The following is a 27,268-nucleotide window of genomic DNA, read 5'->3' on the forward strand; positions in this document are numbered from 1 at the left end:
TGTTTATAGCCTTGCTTTAATTTGGACATTTTCATGGCCTTCGAACTGTAAACTTGCAACTTAATAAATCCCCCTTTTTAAAAGCCATCCCATTTTGGTATATTGCATTCTGTCAGTTTGTAAACTAAAAACACTCCCCTATTATTTATTTTTTTCCATATTTTTTTACTCACCTGCCCATACCCTGGATAAAAGGAGCATCAGACACGAAGTTTTCACAATCACAGGGTCACATTGTAAAAGTTATATCCTTATACAATCATCTTCAAGAATCAAGGCTACTGGAACACAGTTCAACATTTCAGGTACTTCCCTCCAGTCACTCCAATATAACCTAAACTAAGAAGGGATACATATGTAACGCAGAAGAATAATCTCCAGGATAATCTCTTGACTCTGAAATCTCTCAGCCACTGACATTTTATTTTGTCCATTTCTCTCTTCCTCCTTTTGGTCAAGAAGGCTTTCTCAGTCCCATGATGCTGGATCACGGTTCATACCAGAAGTCATGTCCCATGTTGCCGGGGAGATTTACACCCTTGGGAGTCATGTCCTATGTAGTGGGGAAGGGCATTGAGTTCACCTGCCAAGTTGGCTTAGAGAGAGAGAGAGGCTACATTTGAGCCACAAAAGAGGTGACAGGCATAATTCTGAGTAGGCTTGGCCTATCCTTTACAGGAATATGTTTCAGAGGGGCAAACCCCAAGATCAAGGGCTCAACCTATTGATTTGGTTTTCCCCCACTGCTTGAGAAAATATCAGAAATTCTCCAAATGACACCACCTCTTTTGTTGTGCCGTATCTTTGAGATGGAATGTGAGAGCTAAGAGAACAGAATGAAGGATAGTTTCCATAAAGGAGATGTACTTAAATTAGACCAGCTCCCATTCCAATTGCTGATAGAATAAAGAGGTGAGACAACCCAAGGAGATAGAACACCAACATCTCTGAGTCCACCTGGTTTCTCCTCAATCCCTCTGTTCTAGTTTGCAAGCTGCTGGAATGTGATATAGCAGAAAGAGAATGGCTTGTAAAAAGGAAATTTATTAAGTTGCTAGTTTACATTTTCTAAGGCCGTGAAAATGTCCAAATTAAAGCAAGACTATAGAAATGTCCAATCTAAGGCAGCCAAGGAGATACCCTGGTTCAAGAAGGCTGATGATGTTCAGGGTTTCTCTCTTAACTGGAAAGACATACGGTAAACATAGTGACGTCTGCTCGCTTTCTCTCCAGGCTTCTTATTTCATGAAGCTCCCCCAGGGGGGCATTTCCTCTTCATCGCCAAAGGTCTCTGGCTGCATGGGTTCTGAAGCTTTTTCCAAAATGATTCCCTCTTAAAGGGCTCCAGTAAGCAATCCCACCTTAAATGGGTGGAGACACATTTCCATGGAAACCATCTAATCAAAAGTTACCACCCACAACTGGTTGGGTCACATCTCCATGGGAACAATCAAAATACTCCGTATGGTATGTATGAATTTTTTTTCTGTTTTCTTTTTATTTCTTTTTCTGAATTGATGCAAATGTTCTAAGAAATGATCATGATGATGAATATACAAGTATGTGATGAAAAAAAGAATGTTGATTGGTTTTATTAATTTAAAAAAATCTGGAAGAATTTGGTCATAAATAGAAAGTATATGGTTCTCCAAACTAATATAAAAAGGCACATGATCAGGTAATTTAAAATTCTTTTTCCATCCACTTTTTAAATGCATTATGTCACTGTTTCTTCCTCCAGCAGAATTACTCTGCTATCTAGGTTGCATTCGTATTGATCCTGAAAACATGTATTTTCTATTACTCATTGATTAAAAGAATGAGGGAGTATCCAGATGATTGACAGGGGAAATTAACCTCAAGAGGAATGTGGAGATCTGACAGGGCTATATCTGATCTGTACAATTCAGCAGACATGGGTCTTTTTTCTCTCTCTCTTGTCATCTAAGTAACAGAAGTAAAGGATTATGCATTCTGTGGCCTTCCAAAAAGAAAACTCATGAAAACAATCTGCACACCAAAAAACCAATTAGAGGTAATAAACAACTTCAGCATAGTTCAGGATATAAGATTGGTATACAAAAATAAGTTATATTTCTATACACTAGCAATGAACAATCCAAAAAATGAAATCAAGAAAACAATTCTATTCACAATAGCATCAAAAGGAACAAAATACTTATGAATAAAATTTAGCCCACAAAGCATGAAATTAGTACACTGAAAACTACAAAACATCATTGAAAGAAATTAAAGAAGACTTAAATAAATGGAAAGACATCTCATGTTCATGGGTTGAAAGACAAGATTGTCACTATGGCTATACTCCCTTAATTGATCTAGATTTAATGAAATCCCTACAAAACTTTCAAAACTTACTAAAAAGCTACAATAATCAAGGCATTTGTCACTGGCATAAAGATAGAAATATAAACCAATGGAATAGAATTGAGAGTCAAAATAAGCCTATATATATCTATGACTGATTTTTTAAAAATATTTTTATTGATAAACAACATACAAACACAAGCATTCTTAACATACAAACTATTCCATACATGGTATATAATCAGTGGCTCACAGTATCATCACATAGTTGTGTATTCTCATCACCATGATCAGTTCTTAGAACATTTGCATCACTCCAGAAAAAGAAATAAAAAGAAAAAAGAAAAGCCTCATACATACCATATCCCTTTCCCCTCCCTCTCATCGACCACCACTAGTATTTTCCTCTACCTAATTTAACATTTGTTCCACCTATTATTTATTTATTTTTAATTTATACTTTTTACTCATCTGTCCATACCCTTGATAAAAGGAGCATCAGACACAAGGTTTTTACAACCACGCAGTCACACTGTGAAAGCTATATCATTATACAATCTTCTTCAAGAAACGTGGCTACTGGAACACAGCTCTGCAGGTTCAGGCACTTCCCTCTAGCCTCTCTAATACACCTTAAACTAAAAAGGGCTATCTACATAATGCATGAGAATAACCTCCAGGAAAGCCTCTCGACTCTGTATAAAATCTCTCAGCCACTGACGCTTTATTTTTTTATTTTTTACTTTTTAAATTTTTAATTAATTTAAAAATATATATAACAACCAAAAATATGCTTAACATATCATCATTCCATTCTACATATATAATCAGTAATTCACAATATCATCACATAGTTGCATATTCATCATCATTTCTTGGAACATTTGTATCTATTCAGAAAAAGAAATAAAACGAAAACAGAAAAAAAAATTATACATACCATACCCCTTACCCCTCCCTTTGATTGATCATTAGCATTTCAAACTAAATTTATTTTAACATTTGTTCCCCCTATTATTTAGTTTTATTCCATATGTTCTACTTGCCTGTTGACAAGGTAGATAAAAGGAGCATCAGACACAAGGTTTTCACAATCACACAGTCACATTGTGAAAGCTGTATCATTATACAATCATCATCAAGAAACATGGCTGCTGGAACACAGCTCTACATTTTCAGGCAGTTCCCTCCAGTCTCTCCATTACACCTTGACTAACAAGGTGATATCTATCTAATGCATAAGAATAACATCCGGGATAACCTTTTAACTGTTTGGAATCTCTCAGCCATTGATACTTAATTTTGTCTCATTTTACTCTTCTCCCTTTTGGTCGAGAAGGTTTCCTCAATCCCTTGATGCTGAGTCTCAGCTCATTCTAGGACTTCTGTCCCATGTTGCCAGGAAGGTCTACACCCCTGGGAGTCATGTCTCACGTAGACAGGGGGAGGGTGGTGAGTTTGCTTGTTGTGTTGGCTAGAGAGAGAGGCCACATCTGAGCAAAAAAAGAGGTTCTCTTGGGGATGACTCTTCGGCCTAATTTTAAGTAGGCTTGACCTATCCTTTGTGGGGTTAAGTTTCATGTGAACAACCCCCAAGATTGGGGGCTCTGCCTATTGCTTTGGTTGTCCCCACTGCTTGTGAAAATATCAAGAATTCTCCGCTTGGGGAAGTCGAGTTTTCCCCCTTTCTCACCATTCCTGCAAGTGGACTTTGCAAATACTTTTCCACTCACTGATCAAATCACTCTGGGATTTATCAGGGCATCACTCTGGACAAACATACAAAATCTTATGCCCTACTCAAGGTTTCGTGTACTTATGGTGTTCAATTAAGCTGTCCACATAAGTTATATTAGGAACTTCACTAGTCAAAATATAAATTTTGTACCAAATAAACATTTTTTGCTTTAGTCTCACACATAAGATAAAATTTTAAAATATGGATTATCATCTATTTTCAGCACCTTGCAGTAATGACATTCCTTTGTTCTTCCTCATGCAAAAACAGTTTTTTAATTTGTACATTTAGTCACTATCATTATACACTCTAGGCATCCCTAGATTATACCATCTCAATCTTTATCATCTATCTTTCTTTCTGATTTCATTTGTGCCTCCAGCCCTCCTCCCTCTATCATTCTCACAGTCAGCTTCATTCAGTGTTCTAACAGAAATGTATTACAGTTAGGTAGTATTGTGCTGTCCATTTCTGAGTTTTTATATTCAGTCCTGTTGCACAATCTGTATCCCTTCAGCTCCAATTACCCAATATCTTACCCTATTTCTATCTCCTGATGTTCTCTGTTATCAATGAAATTCTCCAAGTTTATTCACTAATGTCAGTTCATATCAGTGAGACCATACAGTATTTGTCCTTTTGTTTCTGGCTAATCTCACTCAGCATAATGTCCTTAAGGTTCATCCATGTTGTTACATGCTTCATGACTTTATTCTGTCTTACAGCTGCATAATATTCCATCATATGTATATACCACAGTTTGTTTAGCCACTCGTCTGTTGATGGACATTTTGGCTGTTTCCATCTCTTCGCAATTGTAAATGATGCTGCTATAAACATTAGTGTGCAAATGTCTGTTTGTGTCCTTATCCTCATGTCCTCCAAGTAGATACCTAGCAATGGTATTGCCGGGTCATATGGCAATTCTATACTCAGCTTCCTGAGGAACCGCAAAACTGCCTTCCACAGTGGTTGTACTGTTTGACATTCCCACCAACAGCAGATAAGTGTGCCATTTTCTCCACATCCTCTCCAGCACTTGTTGTTTTCTGTTTGGTTGATAATGGCCATTCTGGTAGATGTGAGATGATATCTTGTGGTTTTGGTTTGCATTTCCCTAATAGCCAAGGAAGTTGAGCATCTTTTCGTGTGACTTTTGGCCATTTGTATTTCCTTTTCTGAGAAGACACTGACACTTTATTTTGTCTCATTTCTCTTTTCCACCTTTCAGTCAGAAAGGTTTTCTCTATCCCTTGATACTGAGTCCCAGCTCATTCTAGGACTTCTGTTCCATGTTGCAGGGAGGTTTATACCCCTGGGAGTCTTGTCCCATATAGAGGGGGAGGGCAGTGAATTTGCATGCCATATTGGCTTAGAGAGAGTTAGGCCACATCTGAGCAACAAAAAAGGTTCTCTGGGTTAGACTATTAGGCCTAATTTTAAGAAGGCTTAGCCTATCCTTTGTGGGGATAAGTTTCATATGAACAAACCCCAAGATTGAGGGCTCGGCCTATTGATTTTGTTGTATGACTGATTGATTTTTGACCAGGATGTCAAGATCATTCAATAGGAAAAGAACAATTTTTTCAACAAATGGTGCTAATAAATGCCATTCTTATGACCCCTACCTCATATCATATACAAGAACCTGTGGTACCTTGTAGGAGGGTCTAGTATTCAGAACATATAAGGAAATCTTACCACTCAACAGTAAAAAGAAAACATAATTTAAAAAGGGAGCAAATCCTTCAAGTGTATACTTTCGCTATACATTAAAGTTTTGGGTTGTACACGCTGACTAGTCCTTGAATTCTTTGGCTATAAATGCTGATTAGTCCTCAAATTCTTTTCTGTGGCTGAGTCAAGAACCTTCAAGACTGTGTTGGGGTAGTCATTAGAGCAGCCCGGTAAGGTAGGCTGCAGGGAGGGTAAAGCTCACTCAGGCAGCACGTCCTGTACAATGGCAGAGTAAGAAACCGCAGCACCAACCTGCTGGCTGTAGAGACTGCAAGCCTGGAAGAGCATCTGCAAGGGTGGAGAGAAATGATGCTGATGACCTATAAAGTCCTCAAATGGGACAGAGCCTGGTTTCCACTGGCTGTCACGGGTACAGTTTCTTTGGTGTTTCTAACCATCTACTCTCTGGATCCATCTGTTCTGTCTGCTATTTCCCGTTTCATTATGTTTTTATGCTTGGCTAACTACCTTGTTCCCATTCTGGCTCCCAGAACTTTTTGCTCCAATAAATGAACCACTGAGCAATAGGAAAGACTCCATGAAATTTGCAGCAGTCTAATAAAAACTCGAGGCAGAGCCGTGGGCTGGTGGAAATACCTCTTCACACTTGTTCTAGTTTGAAAGCTGCTGGAATGTGATATACCAGAAATGGAATGGCATTTAAATAGGAAAGTTTATCAAGTTGCAAGTTTTTACAGTTCTAAGGCTGTGTAAGTGTCCAAATTAGGGCAAGGCTATGAGAATGTCCAAGTTAAGGCATCAGGGAAAGATACCTTGGTTCAAGAAGGCTGATGACATTCAGAGTTTCTCTCTCAGCTGGAACGGCCCATGGTGAAATCTACTAGCTTTTCCTCCAGGCTTCTTGTTTCACGAAGCTCCACCAGAGGCATCTTCCATCTTCATCTCAGAAGGTCTCTGTCTACATGGCTCTAACACTTTTTCCAAAATGGTTCCCTCTTAAAGGGCTCTAGTAAGCAAGCCCACCTTGAATGGGTGGAGACACATCTCCATGGAACCCGTCTAATCAAAAGTTACCACCTACAACTGGTTGTACTACATCTCCAGGGAAACAATAAAAAGATCCCTCCCAGCAATGTTGAATGAAGATTAAAGAACATGGCTTTTCTGGGATACATAATAGCTTCAAATCTGCACAACACCAAAAGAAGAAAAGCCAAAAATGTACTTCATGATCATCATCATTTCTCTCGCTGCAGTTGCTTGGGTGGGACAGCAAGTCCACAATCTTTTTTTTCACCTACCTGATAGTGATTTTCTTACTGTTGCTTCCTGGACCCAACCAATATGAAATCATTTCAACATACATCGGAATGGCCAGAAGTGAGATAAATAAGTGTTCGGGTTTGCTAGTTGCCAGAATGCAATACACCAGAAACAGAATGGCTTTTAAAAGGAGGAATTTATTAACTTGCTAGCTTACAGTTCTAAAGCCATGGAAATGCCCCAATTAAAGCAAATCTGTAAAAATGTCCAAATTAAGGCACCAATAAGAGGTTACCTTCACTAAAGAAAGGCCAATGAAGTTCAGAGTTTCTCTTTCAACTGAAAGGCACATGGTGAACATGGTGACGTCTGCTAGCTTTCTCTCCAGGCTTGTTTCATGAAGGCTCCCTGGGGGCATTCTCCTTCTTCATCTCCAGCTGCATGGGCTCTCATGGTTCTCGTGTTCTCTCTCATGGGTCTCTCATTCTCTCCAAAAAATGTTTCCTGTTTTAAATGATTCCAGTAAACGAATCAAGACCCACCTGGAATGGGTGGAGTCACATCTCCATATAATTAAGGTTAAAACACACTCTTGGGTGAGCCACATGTCTGTGAAGATAATCTAATCAATTTTCCAACCTAAATTGCTGAATAAGGTTTAAAAAAAAAGCTGTTTCCACAAGATTGAATCACGATTAAAACATGGCTTTTCTAGGGTACATCACATCATCCCTTCAAACCATCACAAGAAGCTTCTTAAACAAAGAGAGAAGAAAAATGAATAATGCAACCTGTTCAATGTGATTAATGGAATATACATTGTCCCTGGGAACAGTTTCTATTATGCCATCTGTATACTGAAAGACATAGCTCTCAGGTCTCCCTTATTCTGACCGTAGTTAATAGAAATTTAGATTTGCCAAATAGGGCTTTATGCGGTATCTTCACATCAAGTGTAGAGGGGTTCATCCTCATCAGTTGACCTTACATGGACAACTCCTTAGTAAGTATTGATTTGTTTTGATTTTTCTTACCCAGGTAAATTAAATTACAATTTAATTCAATTGTTATTTTTAGGCATCTTCCTTCAAAATAATAAAGTGTTGAACTTTACCATTTAGTCCAGTTAATGGCGACTTTGATAATTGTTTGAGTTAATCTTTGCTTTAGCTAGATGCAAGGCAGTGGTCTATGGCTATAGGAAACTGGTTCTACTATCTGCTTTCACAGTCTGCTTACAAAAACTTACTTCATGACCAGTTTTACCACTTTTGATGAAGAGAACAATTAAGACTCATTCCTCATTCTGTTTTCTTACTGTGGAAGAAGAATCTCCATGGAATAAAATTCCATGCCCTAGTATGTGTTGGTTTCTCCATGGTGCAAAATAACAATTTTTAGGAAACTTGATCCTTTCTCCCAAATGGGAATCTGACAGCTTAGCCTTCTCTCATTGCACTTAGTTCAGTTTAGTAAATCCTTGTAGGCTTTTTAATAGCAGACTTCCAAAAGATTGTATTTTAGATTTTAACAGGTTTTTTTCTCATATTGCATTATTTTATTCATATGAAATGTCCAGAATAGGTTAATCCATAGAAATATAAAGTAGGTTCATGGTTATAGGGATGGGGGAGCCGTTGAGGTTACTGGAACACAGCTCAAATGGTTACATTTTACAATCGATTATTGCTGGCATATAGGAACACTATTGATTTTTTTTTTTCATGGACAGGCACCGGGAATCGAACCTAGGTCTCTGGCATGGCAAGCGAGAACTCTGCCTGCTGAGCCACCGTGGCCTGCCCCGTAATACAGTTTTAATTTCACACTTTCAGCTGACTGAAACTAAAGTACATAGCAAGTTCAGACTCATGTCTATGACCTTCACTTCAAGAGCAGCCAATAAAGGACAAAAATCTTCCTACTGTAGTCAAGATTCATTTCAGTAGAAAATAATCGTATCCTCCTAATTTTTCAAGACCAGAATAAGCCTTTTAGGGTAAACCTTAAAATTCTCATTTTTTTGGTTCCTGCAGGTTTGAATAGGAGGTAGAGACAGAAACTTCTGACTTTTTTCCTACATATTTCTCTGAAGACTGCAAGGGCTATTATTGGAACAAACTTGCAGTGACAATAGTTGGCCTCTGGTCTACAAAGCTTTGTAACTCCTTGAAGTTCTCTTCCTTCTAGTAGCTAGAAATTTAGAGTAGTCGAAATCTATAGGTGAGAACCTCTGAGAGCCAAAAACATTGTGACATATTTAGGAATAATTCTTAAACTCTGCTTAACTAGCTGTAATATAGTTTTGTGAATTGATTGCGCTGATATTGTAAAACCTGGAACTTGTGGTTTATCTGTCCCTAAATAAGTGTTGTTCCCCCCTTCAGTATTGCTGTAGACAGTAGCGAACATGCAGCACATTTATTTTTTTAATATTTCATGTGATAATTACCTTAATTTTACATGTTTCCTCATTGTAAATAAACCTGTCTTCCTATCTCAATCTTTTTTGAGTGTATGTGTTCTATTGATTGACTACTTTTGCAGTTTCAAACCTGTACTATTTCTTCTACCTTGTTTTGTGTAAAAAAGGAAAATAGAAAAGCTGGAATCTCTCTGAAAAAAAAGAAAAAAAGAAAAAGAAAAAAAGAACCTTCAAGGCTCAGCCCCTGGTCAAGGTCTTGACTTCGAGAATTCCCAGGTGTCTCCGGCATCCAGCAGAGAACTTCCAGGGCTCTCCAGAATGCAGCTTCCTAAATTACATGGCTGCATACACTGACCATTTCTTAATTCTTTCCTGTAGCTGAGTCAAGAACCCTCAATGTATGGTATAATCTAGGAAAGCCTAGAGTGTATAATGATAATGACTAAATGTACAAATTTAAAAATGTTTTTGCATGAGGAAGAACAAAGGAATGTCATTGTTGCAGAGTGCTGAAAATAGATGGTAATTAATATTTTAAAATATCACCTTATGTGTGAGACTAAAGCAAAAAAATGTTTATTTGTTACAAAATTTATATTTTGACTAGTGCATTTCCTAATATAACTTAGTAGATAGTTTGATTGAACACCATAAGTACTTGGAATCTCAGGTAGGACATGAGATTTTGTTGGTTTGTCCAGAGTGATGCCCCAATGAATCCCAGAGTGATTCGATCAGTGAGTGGAAAAGTATTTGCAAAGCCCCCTTTGGGGAATGGTGAGAACAGGGAGAAATTCAACTTCCCCAAGTTGAATTCTTGATATTCTCACAAGCAGTGTGGACAACCAAAGCTGTAGGCTGAGCCCCAGTCTTGGGGTTTGTTCATATGAAACTTAACCCCACAAAGGATAGGTCAAGTCTACTTAAAATCTAGGCCTAAGAGTCACCCCCAGGACAGCCTCTTTTGTTGCTCAGATGCAGCCTCTCTCTCCAGCCAACAGGACGAGTCTCATCACTCTCCCCCTCTCTGCGTGGGACATGACTCCCAGGGGTGTGGACCTTCCTGGAAATGTGGGACAGAGATCCTCGAATGAGCTGGGACTCAGCATCAAGGGATTGAGAAAAACCCTAGAATGAGCTGAGAATTAACATCAAGGGATTGAAAGAACCTTCTCGACCAAAAGGGGGAAGAGTGAAATGAGACAAAGTGTCAATGGCTGAGAGATTCCAAATGGAGTCGAGAGGTTATCCTGGAGGTTATTCTTATGCGTTAAGTAGATATCACCTTATTGTTCAAGATGTAGTGGAGAGGCTGGAGGGAACTGCCTGAAAATGTAGAGCTGTGTTCCAGTAGCCATGTTTCTTGATGATGTTTGAACAATGATATAGCTTTCACAATGTGACTGCGTGATTGTGAAAACCTTGTGTCTGATGCTCCTTTTATCAACCATATCAACAGATGAGTAGAACATATGGAATAAAAATAAATACTAGGGGGAACAAATGTTAAAATAAATGTAGTTTGAAAAGCTAGTGATAAATGAAAGCGAGGGGTAAGGGGTATGGTATGTATAATCTATTTTTTCTGTTATCGTTTTATTCCTTTTTCTGTTGTCTTTTTATTTCTTTTTCTAAATCAATGCAAATGTTCTAAGAAATGATGAATATGCAACTATATGACGATATTAAGAATTACTGATTATATATGTAGAGTGGAATGATATGTTAATATTTTTGTTTGTTTGTTGTTAATTTTTTAAATTAATAATAAAAAAAAGAATTTAGGCTGCTGGAACATAGCTCAACAGTTTCAGGATCTTCCCTCTAGCCACTCCAATACACCATAAACTAAACAAACAGGGATATCTATATAGTGCATAAGAGTAACCTCCTGGATAACTTCTCAACTCTGTTTGATTCTCTCAGCCACTGACACTTTATTTGGTCTCATTTCTCTCTTACCCCTTTTGGTTGAAAGGTTTTCTCAATCCCTTGATGCTGAGTCCTAGTACATCCAAGAATTTCTGTCCCACATTGCCAGGAATGTTTACAACCCTGGGAATCATGTCCCATGTAAAGAGGGGGAGGGCAGTGAGTTTGCGTGCTGTATTGGTTGAGAGAGAGATAAGCCACATCTGAGCAACAAAAGAGGTTCTCTGGGGGTGACTCTTAGGCCTAATTTTAAGTAAGCTTAGCCTATCTTTTGTGGGGATAAGGTTCTGTCTCCTCTTCCATTTCTGATCTTATTTATTTGCATCCTCTCTCTTCCTCTTTTTGTCAATCTTGCTAAGGGTCCATCGATCTTATTGATTTTCTCATAAAACCAGCTTGTGGTTTTATTGATTTTCTCAATTTTTTTCATGTTCTCAATTTCATTTATATCTGCTCTAATCTTCATTCTTTCCTTTTGCTTGCTTTAGGGTTAGTTTGCTGCTCTTTCTCTACTTCTTCCAAGTGGACAGTTAATTCCTCGGTTTTTGCCCTTTCTTCTTTTTTGATATAGGCATTTAGGGCAATAAATTTCCCTCTCAGCACTGCCTTTGCTGCATCCCATAAGTTTTGATATGTTGTGTTTTCATTTTCATTTGCCTTGAGATAGTTACTGATTTCTCTTTTAATTTCTTTGTTAACCCACTGGTTGTTTAAGAGTTTGTTGCTGAGCCTCCACATATTTGTGAACTTTCTGGCACTCTGCCTGTTATTGATTTCCAACTTCATTCCTTTATGATCTGAGAGAGTATTTTGTATGATTTCAATCTTTTTAAATGTGTTGAGACTTGCTTTGTGACCCAGCATATGGTCTATCCTTGAGAATGATCCATGAGCACTTGAGAAAAAGGTGTATCCTGCTGTTGTGGGGTGTAATGTTCTATAAATGTCTGTTAAGTCTAGCTCATTTATTGTATTATTCAAATTCTCTGTTTCTTTATTGATCCTCTGTCTAGATGTTCTGTCCATTGATGAGAGTGGGAAGTTGAAGTCTCCAACTATTATGGTGGCTATGTCTATTTTCCTTTTTAGTGTTTGCCTCATGTATTTTGGAACTTTTTAGTGTTTGCCTCATGTATTTTGGAACTTTTTAGTGTTTGCCTCATGTATTTTGGAACATTCTGGCGAGGTGCATAAATATTTATGATTGCTATGTCTTCTTGTTGAATTTTTTCCTTTTATTAATAGTGTCCTTCTTTGTCTCTTTTAACTGTTTTACATTTGAATTCTTATTTGTTGGATATTAGTATAGCTACTCCTACTCTTTTCTGATTGTTATTTCCATGGAATATCTTTTCCCAACCTTTCACCTTCAACCTATGTTTATCCTTGGGTCTAAGATCTGTTTCCTGTTGGCAGCATAGAGACGGGTCCTGTTTTTTAATCCATTCTGCTAGTCTATGTCTTTTGATTGGGGAGTTTAATCCATTAATATTTAGTGTTATTACTGTACAGGTAGTACTTTCTTCTACCATTTTGCCTTTTACATGTCAAATCTAATTTTCCTTCTTTTTACCTTTACTGATAGTCTTCATTTCTACACTCTTCTCCACACTTCTCCCTCCTGTCTTTTTGTGTCTGTCTCTAGTGCTCACTTTAGTATTTCCTGAAGTGCCAGTCTCTTGATCACAAATTCTCTCAGTGGCTTTTTGTCTGAAAATGTTTTAATTTCTCCTTCATTTTTTGGAGGACAATTTTGCTGGATATAGAATACTTGGTTGGTAATTTTTCTTGTTTAGTAATTTAAGTATATCATCCCACTGTAAACAATTAATTCAGAATATACGAACAGACATGGAAAACATCATCAAAAACAAGATCAATGAATTGAGGGAGGATATAAAAAAGGCAAGGAATGAACAAAAAGAAGAAATTGAAAGTCAGAAAAAACAAATCACAGAACTTATGGGAATGAAATGCACAGTAGAAGAGATAAAAGAAAAACAATGCAAACCTATAATGGTAGATTATATATTAGCTATATCATTAGCTATATCAAAATATAGATTTTGAGAGGCAGAAGATAGGATTAGTGAACTAGAGGATGGAACATCTGAAATCTGACAAGAGAAAGAAAATATAGGGAAAAAATGGAAAACTATAAGCAGGGACTCAGGGAATTAATGGACAATATGAAGCACACAAATATACGTGTTGTGGGTGTCCCAGAAGCAGAAGATAAGGGAAAAGGAGGAGAAAAATTAATGGAGGAAATTATCGCTGAAAATTTCCCAACTCTTATGAAAGATTTAAAATTACAGATCCAAGAAGTGCAGTGTACCCCAAATAGAATAGATCCAAATAGATGTACTCCAAGACATTTACTAATCAGAATGTTGGAGGTCAAAGAGAAAGAGAGAATCTTGAAAGTAGCAAGAGAAAAACAATCCATCACATACAAGGGAAGCCCAATAAGGCAATGTATAGATTTCGCAGCAGAAACCGTGGAGGTGATGAGACAGTGGGATGATATATTTAAACTATTAAAAGAGAAAAACTGCAACCAAGAATTCTATATCCAGCAAAATTGTTCTTCAAAAATGAGGGAGAAATTAAAGCATTTTCAGACAAAAAAAATCACTGAGAGAATTTGTGACCAAGAGACCAGCTCTGCAAGAAATACTAAAGGGAGCACTAGGGACAGATATGAAGACAGAGGAGAGAGGTGTGGAGAAGAGTGTAGAAAGGAAGACTATGAGTAAAGGTAAAAAGAAGGAAAATTAGATATGACATATAAAATCCAAAAGGCAAAATGGTAGGATAGGTCAAGTCTACTTAAAATTTAGGCCTAAGAGTCACCCCCAAGAAAGCCTCTTTTGTTGCTCAGATGTGGCCTCTCTCTCTAGCCAACACAACAAGCAAACTCACCACCCTCCCCTTGTCTATGTGGGACATGGCCTCCAGGGGTGTGGACCTCCCTGGCAATGTGGGACAGAAATCCTAGAATGAGGTGAGACTCAGCATCAAGGGATTGAGAAAACCTTCTCGACCAAAAGGGGGAAGAGTGAAATGAGACAAAATGTCAATGGCTGAGAGATTCCAAATAGAGTCGAGAGGTTATTCTGGAGGTTACTCTTACACATTAAGTAGATATCACCTCATTATCTTAGATGTAATGGAGAGGCTGGAGGGAACTGCCTGAAAATGTAGAGCTGTGTTCCAGTAGCCATGTTTCTTGATGATGATTGTATAATGATATAGCTTTCACAATGTGACTGTGTGACTGTGAAAACCTTGTGTCTGATGCTCCTTTTATCTACCTTGTCAACAGATAGTAGAACATATGGAATAAAAATAAATACTAGGGGAAAAAATGTTAAAATAAATTTAGTTTGAACTGCTAGTGATCAATGAAAGGGAGGGTTAAGGGGTATGGTATGTATAATTTTTTTTTCTGTTTTCATTTTATTTTTCTGTTGTCTTTTTATTTCTTTTTCTGAGTTGATGCAAATGTTCTTAGAAATGATCATGATGATGAATATGCAACTATGTGATGACATTGTGAATTACTATATGTAGAACGGAATGATCATATATTAAGAATGTTTAGGTTTCTTTCTTGTAGTATATATTTTTTTAATTTAAAAATTCATCAAAAAAATTTTAAAAAAGAGTCTAATATTTTCCAGATTCTACAGAATATACTTATGTATATAAGAAAACAAATCAAACGGAAATCTAACAAATTTCAGGACTAGGCTTGTCATATGAATGTATCACAACTTATATACCCTGGAGATATTCTTGTGCATGTGCACCAGGAAACAAGTTAAAAGAATGTTTACAGGTTTGTAAAACAAACAAACAAACAAAACCTGGAAGTAATACAAATGATACCAACATTAGAAAAGGTAATTAAGCTGTGGTATATTCATGCCATGGAGATGAACTATAGTTTGTTGTAACACTGATGAACTTAAGAATATTAATGAGTAAAAGAAGTCAAATGCTGTATAATTACATTTATATAAAGGCCATAAACAGGCAAATCTCAACAATTAGGGATACACAGACAGATGGCATAAACTATAAAGCAAAGCAAGGTAATAATGACCATAACATTCAGGATAGCGGTTGCCTCTCCAGGGTGAGAGAGAGGGATGCAAATGTAGAGACTACACAGGGCTCCTGAGGAGTGGTAATGTTCCATCCCTCAGCTTGGACAATGGTTGCCTGGACATGTATTATTCTTCCTCCAATTGTACATATACATCTTAAAATATTTTTCAAAAACATTTTTTATTATGAAATATAACATATATACAAAAAGCAATAAATTTCAAAGTACGCTGTAGCAAGTGGTTATAGAACAGATTTCAGAGTTCATATGAATTACAATTCCTCAATTTCAGATTTTTCTTTCTAGCTGCTCCAAGACACTGGGGGCTAAAAGAAATAGCAGTATAATGATTCAGCAATCATATTCATTTTTCAAATCCTATCTTCTCTGTTATAACTCCTCCTTTGATCCTTCTTCCAATCTTTAGGAGTAATTGGGCTTATGCCCATTCTAACTTTTTCATCTGGGAAACAGGTTTCAAAAATATGGGAAAGGGGGATAGAACTAGTTGATGTTCTTGGAGAGGCTGGCACCTCTGGGTTTCAGGACTCACCTGGCCTAGGAACCATCTGGAGGTTGTAGGTTTCTAGAAAACAATCTTAGTGTGTGAAACTTTTTTAGAATCTCAGATAGAGCCTTAGGTATTCTTTAGAGTTAATAGGAATGGTTTTGGTTGGGGGTTGGTAAACCGTGTTAATTAGTGATATCTAGCTGAAATTCCTCTAAGGGTAGCCTCTTCTTTTCCCCCTTTTGGTCAGGAAGGTATTGTCACAGCACTAGGGCGAGGCTCTTCCCTGGGAATCATATCCCACATTGCCAGGGAAACTCAACACCCCCTGGATGTCATGTCCCACGTAGGGGAGAAGGTAATGATTTTCCTTGCAGAGTCGGGCTAAGAGAGAGAGAGGCCACTTCTGAGCAACAAAAGAGGTTTTAGGAAATAACTCTCAGGCTTAACTATAGGTAGGCTTAGTATTACTACAGAAATAAGCTTCATACGAGCAAGCCTCAAGATCTCATGGGTTTGGCCTATTGATTTGCTATATTTGCTAGTCCCTTATGTTTGAGAGAATATCAGGGCTTTTCCCAGCGGAAAATTTAATAGCTCCATATTTTTTCTCCAGTCCCTCAAGGGACTTTGCCAATACATTTTAGGGGGGGGGGGGCGGGGGGGAGGGAAACACACTTTTATTATTTATTTATCTTTGATTTTTAACTTTTTTATTCTATAGTATAACATATATTCAAAGCAAAGAAGTTAAAAAAAAAGCAATAGTTTTCAAAGCATTCTTCAACAAGCAGTTACAGGACAGAACCCAGAGTTTATCATGGGCTACTATATGATCCTCTCATATTTTTCCTTCTAGCTGCTCCAGAATATAGGAGGCTAGAGGGTTTAAATATTTTTTATCATCACAATAGACTTTTTTTCCTTCTTTTTTTGTGAAAAATAGCATATACACAAAACAATAAATTTCAAAGTACAGTACCACAATTAGTTGTAAAACATATTTCAGAGTTTGACATGGGTTATAATTCCACAATTTTAGGTATTTACTTCTAACTGCTCTAAAATACTGGAGACTAAAAGAGATATCACGTTAATGATTCAGCATTCATATGCATTTGTTAAATCCTATCTTCTCTGCATAACTCCACCATTACCTTTGATCATTCCATCCCTCTCTTTAGGGGTGTTTTGGCTATGGCAATTCTAAATTTTTCATATTGGAAGGGTCTGTCACATATATGGGGTAGGGAGATGGAACTCTCTGATGTTTTGGAGAGGGTGGGCTAGAGTTCAGGAGTTATCTGGACCAGGGACCCATCTGGAGGTTGTAGGTTTCTGGAAAGTTATTCTAGTACATGGAACCCTTGTGGAATCTAATATATTGCCCTAGGTGTTCTTTAGGATTGTCTGGAATGGTCCTGGTTGGGGGTTGGCAAGTTATGATAGGTAGCAAAGTCTAACTGAAGCTTGCATAAGAGCAACCTTCAGAGTAGCCTCTCAACTTTATTTGAACTCTCTCTGCCACTGATACTCTTTTTTTTTTTTTTAACTGGTACTCTATTAATTACACTTCTTTTCCCCCTTGCCAATACATTTTGATTATCTGTCCAACATACTCTGGGATAATCTGGGTATTACATTAAGTTATGCAGAATTGTAAGTCCTCATTCCCTTTCTGAACTCCATCTGTTTGGGTTGTTTAAATGAGCTATCCAGATAGGTTGAGTTAGATTATGTACTACAGAAAATTTAGGTTTTGGAGAAAATAAACCTTTCTTCCATTGGTCTCATACAGTAGGTGAAGTTCTAAACTACAATGTCATCCTTACCCCTTTTGATTTACCTTAGTCCCAACCAGATCAGCTTCACTCTCATCTCTAATTGAAGCCTGACCTCTTTTTTGGTTTCTTTAATAGTTGTATGTAGCAACGCTGACTTTCAGAGCTGCAGAACTTCAACTTTGAGATCTTAGGTGCCACACAGGTAACCAAAGTTTCAGGGAGACACCAGGTTATACATATATATAGCACAGCATCTCAAAATCTAGAAATAACATTTACACTCCAAACTAAATGTGACTGCTATAAGAGCTTACAATCTAGGCCCTGAGTTTCTTATAATTACTTTCTAAAAACAACCATACAATATTTGTTCTTTTGTTTCTGGCTTATTTTGCACCACATAATATCCCCAAGGTTCATTCCACTCATTGCATGCCTTATGACTTTTTTCCTTTCTGTAGCTGCACAATATTCCATTGTATGTATACACCACAGTTCACCATTCAACTTCTTGGTCATTATATCCTTCAGCCACCTCCATCCATTGGGCATCATGGATAATGTCCAAAGTAAACAATTCATGTCTCACATTATCTTCACTTAGTTGTACAATCATTAATGCTCAATTTTAGACAGTTTTCATTGTTTCAAAGAGAAAAGTAACAGATAAACATATGCTTAACAAATAGAAAATCCAAACCTCCTCTTAACGCTTATCCTTCCCCCTTAATTATTTGTCCCTGGTATTGCTGTGGTACTACTGATGTCTTCCTGTTAAGTGTAGACCACAGCATGCAATAGTAGCTTTACCCCTAAAACATTTATAAGATTCATACTTTTGAAGTAGTTCATGCAAGAACTTATTTACCTTGAAGAAACCATTTTGAGTGAAATAAGCCAGACACAAAATGAAAAATATTGTGTGACCTCACTGATATGAAATAATTAAAATAAGAAAAATCATAGATTCAGAATATAGAATATAAGTTACCCGGGGTCAAGGTAGGGATAAGGAATAGGGAGTTAAGGCTTAAAATGTGCAGAGTTCCTATTTGGATCAAAGGAAATGTTTTGGTAGTGGGTGATGGTGATGGTAGTACAACATTGTGAATGTGATTAACAGCACTCGAATATATATCTGAATGTGTTTAAAAGGGGAAATGTTATGTTGTATATATGGTAATGGAAAAAAAAATTTAAAAATCCATGAAACTGCATTACACAAAAATGAACCCTAAGTTAAACCATGGGCTATAGCTAATAGTACAATTATAAAAAACATTCTTACATCAATTGTAACAAATGTATCACACCATTGCAAGATGTTAATAATAGGGTGGTATATGGGATTCATGCTTTTTATGCATGATTGTCCTGTAAACCCACAATTTCTCTAATAAAAAAACAGTACCTATGAAAAAATAACTTATTTTTATTTGTAGTGTTAACTGGTGAGATACATGGCTCTACACAACCCCTTTCAATCATGTTCACATTCAATATGGCAATATTACTTATAAACCCACTAATAAACTGCCTTCACTTCTAATCACTTCCTTACATTGAAGTTCAACCTCATTAGCTAACCGTTCACCCAACTCTAGCTTCTGTGTATCTCTAGGTCCTCTATATTCTACATTATAAACCTCTGAATTTACCTTTACCAAGGTTATAATAGCAAAATCATACAGTATCTATCCTTTTGTGTCTGGCTTATTTCACTCAGAATTATGTCCTCAAGGCTCATCCATCTTGTCATGTGCTTCAGGACATCATTTCCTCTTAGTGCATAATATTCCATCTTATGTATATACCACATTTCGTTTATCCACGCATCTGTTAATGGGCACTTGGATTGTTGCAGTTTTTTGGCAATTGTGAATAATGCTACTACAAATATCAGTGTGCAAATGTCTACTTGTGTCACTGCTTTCAGGTCTTCATGATAAATACCAAATAGTGGTATTGCCGGGTCATAGGGCAACTCGAAATTTCATTTTCTAAGCAACAGCCAAACTGTCTTCCACAGTGGCTGTACCATTATACATTCCCACCAGCAGTGAATAAGAGTTCCAATTTCTCTACATTCTCTTCGTCTGTAGTTTTCTGTTTGTTTAACAGCAACTATTCTCATAGGTGTGAGGTGGTATCTTATTGTAGTCTTGACTTGAGTTTCCCTTATAGCTAATGAAAATAAGCATTTCTTCATATGCTTTTTAGCCATTTTCTAAAGAAAATGTCTATTCATACCTTTAGCCTGTTTTATTTTAATATTTTTATTTTAAAAACTTAACATACAAATATTCTTGATGTACAAACATTTCATACATGGTATACCATCAATGGTTCACAATATCATCATGTAGTTGTATATTCATTACCGTGATAATTTTTTTTAACATTTGCATCACTCCAGCAAAAGAAATAAAAAAGAAAAAAGAAAAAAACTCCTACGTCCCTTACTCCTTACCCTTTCTCTCATTGACCACTAGTATTTCAATTTACTCAATTTATTTTAACCTTTGTTCCCCCTATTATTGGTTTACTTTTTATCCATATTCTTTACTCATTTGTCCCTACTCTAGATAAAACGAGCATCAGACACAAGATTTCCACAATCACACAGTCACATTGTAAAAGATGTATCATTATACAATCATCTTCAAGAAACAAGGCTACTGGAACATAGCTCTACAGTTTCAGGTACTTTCCTCTAGCCACTCCAATACAACACAAACTAAAAAGGGGATAACTATATAATGTGTTAAAATAACCTCCAGGATAATCTTTCAATTCTGAAATCTCTCAGCCATTGACACTTTATTTTGTCTCATTTCTCTCTTCTCCCTCTTGGTAGAAAATGTTTTTCTTTTTGATGCCAGGTTCCAGCTAATCCAGGGATTTCTGTCCCACATTGCAAGGGAGATTTACTCCCCTGGGAGTCAGGTACCAAGTGTGTGTTTGGGGGAGGACAGTGAATTCACTTGTCATGTTGGCTTAGAGGGAGAGAAGCCACATCTTAGTGACAGAAGAGGTTCTCTGGTGGTGACTCTTAGGCCTAATTTTAAGTAGGCTTAGCCTATCCTTTTCAGGGATAAACCCAAGGGTAAGGGATAAGCCCAAGGATAACCCCAAGATCGAGGGCTAGACCTACTGATTTGGTTTCCCCATTGCTTGTGAGAATATCAGAAATTCTCCAAATTTTAGCCTATTTTATAATTGTTTTTTTCTTTTGCTGTTGAGTTGTACGATTTTTTTACTATACAAGATATCAAACCTTTATCTGATATGTCATTTCCAAATATTTTCTCCCTTTGAGTCAGCTACCTCTTCGTCTTTTTTTTTGTCATATTTTATACTATTTATTCTTTGATGATTTTCACTAAATGTGTAAATTTGGAATTTACTCGAATAAAAGATCACATGAAGAAAATATTTTAAACTATAATTTTTACACAGACCTTTGCTTTTAATTGCTATTGATTATCAGCTGAACAATGTAATCTTAGTTTTAGGACTAAGATCAAATTCTGCTTGACCTTATACCAGCAATGCTTAAATCATGCCCTGGACATAAAAATGTTATAGTCTCAGATTCTGGAAATAGATACTATGTTGAGATAAAACGTATTTAAAAACTTCTCTCTCTTTTTAAGAAAGTGACACTGATGGTTGGATCTCTTCCCCTTTTTTGACAAAGTCCTTTGAGGCACAGAAACATTTTATTTTGAAGAATTCCCATTTATCAATTTTTTTCTTTTTTTGCTTGTGCTTTTAGTATAAATATTAAGATGCTAACTCTTATTATTAGGTCTTAAAGATATTTCCCTATGTTTTCTTCTAAGAGTTTTATGGTATTGGCTCTTTTTCTTTTCTTTTTTTTTTTTTTTTTTTGTGCATGGTCCAGGAATTAAACCTGGGTCTCCTGCATGAAAGGTAAGCATTCTGCTATTGAACCGGTACTGGCTCTTATATTTAGTTTTTTGATGCTTACTTTTTTATTTTTTTATTTTTTTTATTTTTTTTTTATTTTTTTTATTTATTTTTTTTTTTTAGAAAGGGAGGAAGGGAAGGAAAGACAGAGAAGGAAGGAAGGATAGAAGGAAGGAAGGGAGGAAGAAAGGGAAACTTTTTTTTTTTAAACATTTTCTTGTTTTATTATATTTTTGTTTGTTTGTTTGTTTCCCACATGGGCTGGGGCCGGGAATCGAACCGGGGTCCTCCGGCACGGCAGGCAAGCACTCTTGCCCGCTGAGCCACCGCGGCCCGCCCTTACTTTTTTATTTGTATATTACATTTCACATTTACAAGAAAGCATTAAGTGTGACTTGGGTTTTAAGCATGGATGCTTGGGAGTGTTATGGTATCATTCACACACAGTACAAGGAAATGGAAGAGGAATATAGTTTATGAAGTGAGGATGATGGATTCAGGCTTGGACACACTAAACCCTCTAACCAGAGACTTTTTAATTTATTAATTAAAAAAATTAACAACAAACAAAAATATTAACATATTCCATTCTACATATACAATCAGCAATTCTCAGTATCATCACATAGTTGCATATTCATCATTTCTTAGAACATTTGCATTGATTTAGAAAAAGAAATAAAAAGACAGAAAAAGAAATAAAACGATAACAGAAAAAAAAAAAGATTATACATACTGTTCTAGTTTGCTAGCTGCCGGAATGCAACACACCAGAGACGGATCGGCTTCTAATAAAAGGGGATTTGTTTTGTTGGTTCTTCAGAGGAAAGGCAGCTAACTTTCCACTGAGGTTCTTTCTTATGTGGAAGGCACAGGATGGTCTCTGCTGGTCTTCTCTCCAGGCCCCTGGGTTCCAACAACTTTCCCCGGGGTGACTTCTTTCTGCATCTCCAAAGGCCTGGGCTGAACTGCAAGTGCTGAGATGAGGAATGCTGAGCTGCTAGGCTGTGCTACATTGCGTCCTTTCATTTAAGCACCAGCCAATTAAGTCAAACATCACTCATTGCAGCAGACACGCCTCCTAGCCGACTGCAGATGTAATTAGCAACAGATGAGGTTCACGTACCATTGGCTTATGTCTGCAGCAACAAGATTAGGTATGCTCACCTGGCCAAGTTGACAACTGAATCTAACTAACACATGCCCACCCCTTGTCAACTCGGCAACTTCAAGCATCACTTTAAACAGGTGCAAAAACTTCTCTTCTTGCTGTGGGCTTGTGAATCTCAAAACAAATTATCTGATGCCAATATGCAAAGGAGGATAAACACAGGATCCATAGGGAGAAACTGGGAGGAAAACCTGCAGGCAAACACCATTGGATTTCAAAGTCCGAAAGTCATTTATACTTCGGCTGTAGAAAGTGGTAGTCCCACCCCTTCCAAGGGCCTATGCAGTGGCCGGCCTCTTTCCAAATCAACCTTGGGGAACATCGAGGAGACCACCTCTGGGCTCCACTCTCTCCAGGCATCAGGGCCACCCCTGGGCTCTCTGCCATTTCTGGGGCACACGCTCAACCCCTCCACATGGTGGCAGCCAGGCTCTCCCAGTCCCCCAAGGAGCATGCTATGCCTTTTCCAAGGCCCGAGGCTACACAACTCTTCCACTGCAATGAGAGGGGAGACTCATCCTCACCCTTCAGGTTAAACTCACCCTCTCTATCTATATGGGTGGGTCCACTCTCCTGGCCGAGGTTTCTTGGCTTCAGACCTGAGCTTCCATGGTTCTTACTCTGCAAACTCCAATTTTTTCCCTTTTGTGTCCTCCTTTGCCAAGATTGGCAGTGGTTCCATTTACACCAACAGTCTCTTCAAACCCTCCAGGACTTCTCCATCATTCTCTTCACGGTTCCTCCAAAATCTTCCCTTTAGCCATCCAAAAACTGTTCCAACATATCTGGTATTTGCAAACCACAGCAGCACCTCACTCCTGGTACCAAATCTGTTCCAGTTTGCTAGCTGCCACAATGCAACACACCAGAGACAGACTGGCTTTTAATAAAAGGGGATTTATTTTGTTGGTTCTTCAGAGGAAAGGCAGCTAACTTTCCACTGAGGTTCTTTCTTATGTGAAAGGCACAGGATGGTCTCTGTTGGTCTTCTCTCCAGGCCCTTGGGTTCCAACAATTTTCCCCGGGGTGACTTCTTTCTGCATCTCCAAAGGCCTAGGCTGAGCTGCAAGCGCTGAGATGAGGAATGCCGAGCTGCTTAGCTGTGCTACGTTGTGATCTCTCATTTAAGCACCAGCCAATTAAGTCAAACATCACTCACTGCAGCAGACACGCCTCCTAGCTGACTGCAGATGTAATCAGCAACAGATGAGGTTCAGGTACCATTGGCTTATGTCCGCAGCAACAAGACTAGGTATGCTCACCTGGCCAAGTTGACAACTGAATCTAACTAACATAATACCCCTTACCCTCGCTTTCATTTATCACTAGCATCTCAAACTAAATTTATTTTAACATTTGTTCCCCCTAGTATTTACTTTTATTTCATATGTTCTACTCGTCTGTTGATATAGTAGGTAAAAGGAGCATCAGACACAAGGTTTTCACAATCACAGAGTCACATTGTGAAAGCTATATCATTGTTCAATCATCATCAAGAAACATGGCTACTGGAACACAGCTCTACATTTTCAGGCAGTTTCCTCCAGCCTCTCCACTACATCTTGAACAATAAGGTGATATCTACTTAATGCGTAAGGATAACCTCCAGGATAACCTCTCGACTCTGTTTGGAATCTCTCAGCCATTGACACTTTATTTTGACACTGTTTTTTTATCTCTTCAAGGGATTAGGGAGCCTCTCAAATATAAAGGGAACAAAATTGTGACTAACGTAAAATGGGCAATAATCTAACATACCAGCAGATACTATCCAAGACAGAAAGCCAATGGTGGGGCTGGAATCTAGAACACAGCAGCTATGTTTGTATAATGCTATGTTATCCAATATAGCAGTCACATGCTAAATGTGGCTATTTAAATTTAAATTAATTAAAGTTAAATAAAATTTTAAAAATTCAGTTCCTCAGTTGCACTAGTCACATTTCAAATGCTCAACAGCCATATGTGGCAAGGGGCTACCAATGGAAGTGCACAAATAAAGACCATTTTTAAACAATACAGAGGGTTCTACTTGACAGCACTGATCTATTAATATCCCAAGTAAAGAGTACCCTGATAGTACTGAACAGTGAGCACCAGATGACCACAACTTAACTATGATATTCCTTAAGGCATTCATTTTCCATTTCTCTATAATTTCCTACTCATCAACTCTGAATCCCTGCTCTCCCAACTTGTTGGCATCTAAGAAAACAATGAACTGACTGGAAAACCATAAATTTTATTCTGCCTGACAATTTTAATTCTCACTATAAATTCATAAATTTTCTTTCTGATTTATCAATAAGTGTTGGAGGGAACAGTTCCCTCCAACATAGTGTGCATGCATATCTATGAGAGAGGTTAAGTATGGTTACCCCTTAGAGGACCCAAATATTAGGAAGGTGTTAAGCGGGTGATAATCACAAAACATGAGCTGGAAGAAACATAAAAGAGCACTACACTCCTTCTCTAACCTTCTTCTTCCTTCTCACCCTGCTCATCCAGGCCAGGTTAGGCATCCCTCCTCTATATAGCCCACTGTGCATACTTCTATCTTACTCCTTACCCCATTGTGTTATCTATTTTTTAAGTGACCCATTGCATTAGTTGTCAACTATTTAAGGGCAGGGATTTCTACTTTTTCACCCCTAGTAACAAACATGATGTCTGGCATGCAGGAGGTTTCAAAATTAAGTTTCTTATATATAAGTTGTATGGTGAAAGTTCAGACTTTTAGGACCTGGTTAGTAGGTTCTCTGAAGAAGGTATGAACAGAAAATGAAAGAGCATATACTAAGGTATAGCAATCTCATCATGATAACCTTGGAGGGTTGGGAGCAGGGAGGATGGAGCAGGAAGATTAGAATAAATTCTTACTTACTATCAGGGCCCAATCCAGATCTTCCAAATGTCAGCATTGTGGGACACCCCAAAGTGGGGAAATTAACATTTATTAGACATCTAATATATGCTAACACTTCATAAAAATCAGAATCCTCATTTATGCTAAAATATTGTTTCCCCTTTACATATGAGAAAACTGAATATCGAAGAAGATAACTTGCCTAAAGTTATGTAAAGAAGGTAACTTGACTAAACATAAACATAGCTAATATATATATATATATATATATATATATATATATATATATATAGCTAAGTTAGTTTTCAAGCCCTGAACTTTCTGATACTTCCCAGAATGGGCATATTCACTGAATTCTGGGGAAAGATGAGGAAAAGCATTAGAAAAAAAGTTCGTTTAAGACGTGATTTTATCATAAAAGCACTGAAACTTTATTAATCCTTAATTTTTCCTATTTGACTCCTCAAAAAGGGAGGCATAGTCAAGAATTTTCTTTGTGGTGGCTTTATAACTGTATTCTCTTCTCCATTCTGAGACTTTTCCATAAGAATATTCACTTTAATATGGCTTCCATGGTACGGCTGGAAAAGAGGATATGCAATAACACTCTCAAATTCCTTTACCTCTTTCTTTACTTTCTCACGCTTCTCATGTGCAGATGGCAGGCTCTGTTTATCCCCCAAGAGCCTTTCCTTGAGTCTTTGCTCTATAAGTTCTCGCCCTCGAATCATGCGTTCCTGGTGATCTTTAATTTGCACCTGTTCCCTCTCTACTACCTGCTTTCTTCTCTGTGCTTTCTGGTTGCCATGTTTTTCTGACATGATTTTTGGTAGTGTTGTTTCACTAATGACTCGTAGTTGTTTAAATGTTTTATTCCTGAGTTCTCTGGCCTGTCCGGCTCGATGTATGTACCTCTCTATGTGTTTCAGCTCTCTCTCAGGTACTAAATAGTACCATTTTTGTCTCTCTATGTCTTGGGTTATTTTCTCCTCTATCTTCTTCTCAATTTCACTGACTGACTTTTGTTTTTTCATCATTTCCACTGTTCTTTTATTATAATAAGACTCTGCTTTGGCAAGCCAGTAATCAAGAGAAAGAGACTGCTCCTCACAGAGTGTTTTATACTCTTCTTGATATTTTTGGGTTATTAGTCTTCTTGTTGCTGTTGTATGCACGCCACCTAGATTCTGTCAAAATGAGGTATAGAATTTTAAAATATGACCACCATCTTTTTATTTAGAATATATGTAAAGACGAGCCTACTCTCAGTACTGAAACAAGCAAAGATACATAGTTTTTAATTTACTTCAATGTAATAATTGTGATTTTACTCCCATGGCACCTAGGTAAGCCTGTAAGCTCTGAAAGTACGAAGTACCTATCCATCACCATAAATCAATAACTAGTTTAAAAATATGTACAGTGTTAGGGGTTTTCAAAATGATACCTTTTTTTGCAGCTGTGGACAAAGCTGAGAAACATTTTTCAGTGTAGACTTACTATCT

General features: G+C 37.4%; 1 protein-coding gene and 1 pseudogene across 16 annotated transcripts in view; one reads left to right on the forward strand and one right to left on the reverse strand.

Annotated features, from left to right (window-relative positions):
- The window catches only part of ZFP57 (ZFP57 zinc finger protein), a 59,729-nt gene that overhangs the window by 13,375 nt on the left and 19,086 nt on the right, over positions 1–27,268 (reverse strand). For 3 of the 16 annotated variants that reach the window (XR_013175973.1, XR_013175974.1, XR_013175972.1), the window contains exon 3: positions 26,104–26,950. The exons of 7 other annotated variants lie outside the window; for them this stretch is intronic. The gene's annotated coding sequence lies outside the window, so the exon portion shown is untranslated. Of the gene's footprint in view, positions 1–22,070; positions 24,082–26,081; positions 26,951–27,268 lie in introns of those variants that run through there. 6 more of the 16 variants (XR_013175977.1, XR_013175975.1, XR_013175976.1 and 3 more) reach the window with 5 other exon arrangements.
- On the forward strand, positions 6,095–9,080 carry LOC143683189 (ADP-ribosylation factor-like protein 6-interacting protein 1 pseudogene; annotated as a pseudogene).

The sequence above is a fragment of the Tamandua tetradactyla genome, chromosome 5 (assembly GCF_023851605.1).
Source record: "Tamandua tetradactyla isolate mTamTet1 chromosome 5, mTamTet1.pri, whole genome shotgun sequence".
Taxonomy (NCBI): Eukaryota; Metazoa; Chordata; class Mammalia; order Pilosa; family Myrmecophagidae; genus Tamandua; species Tamandua tetradactyla.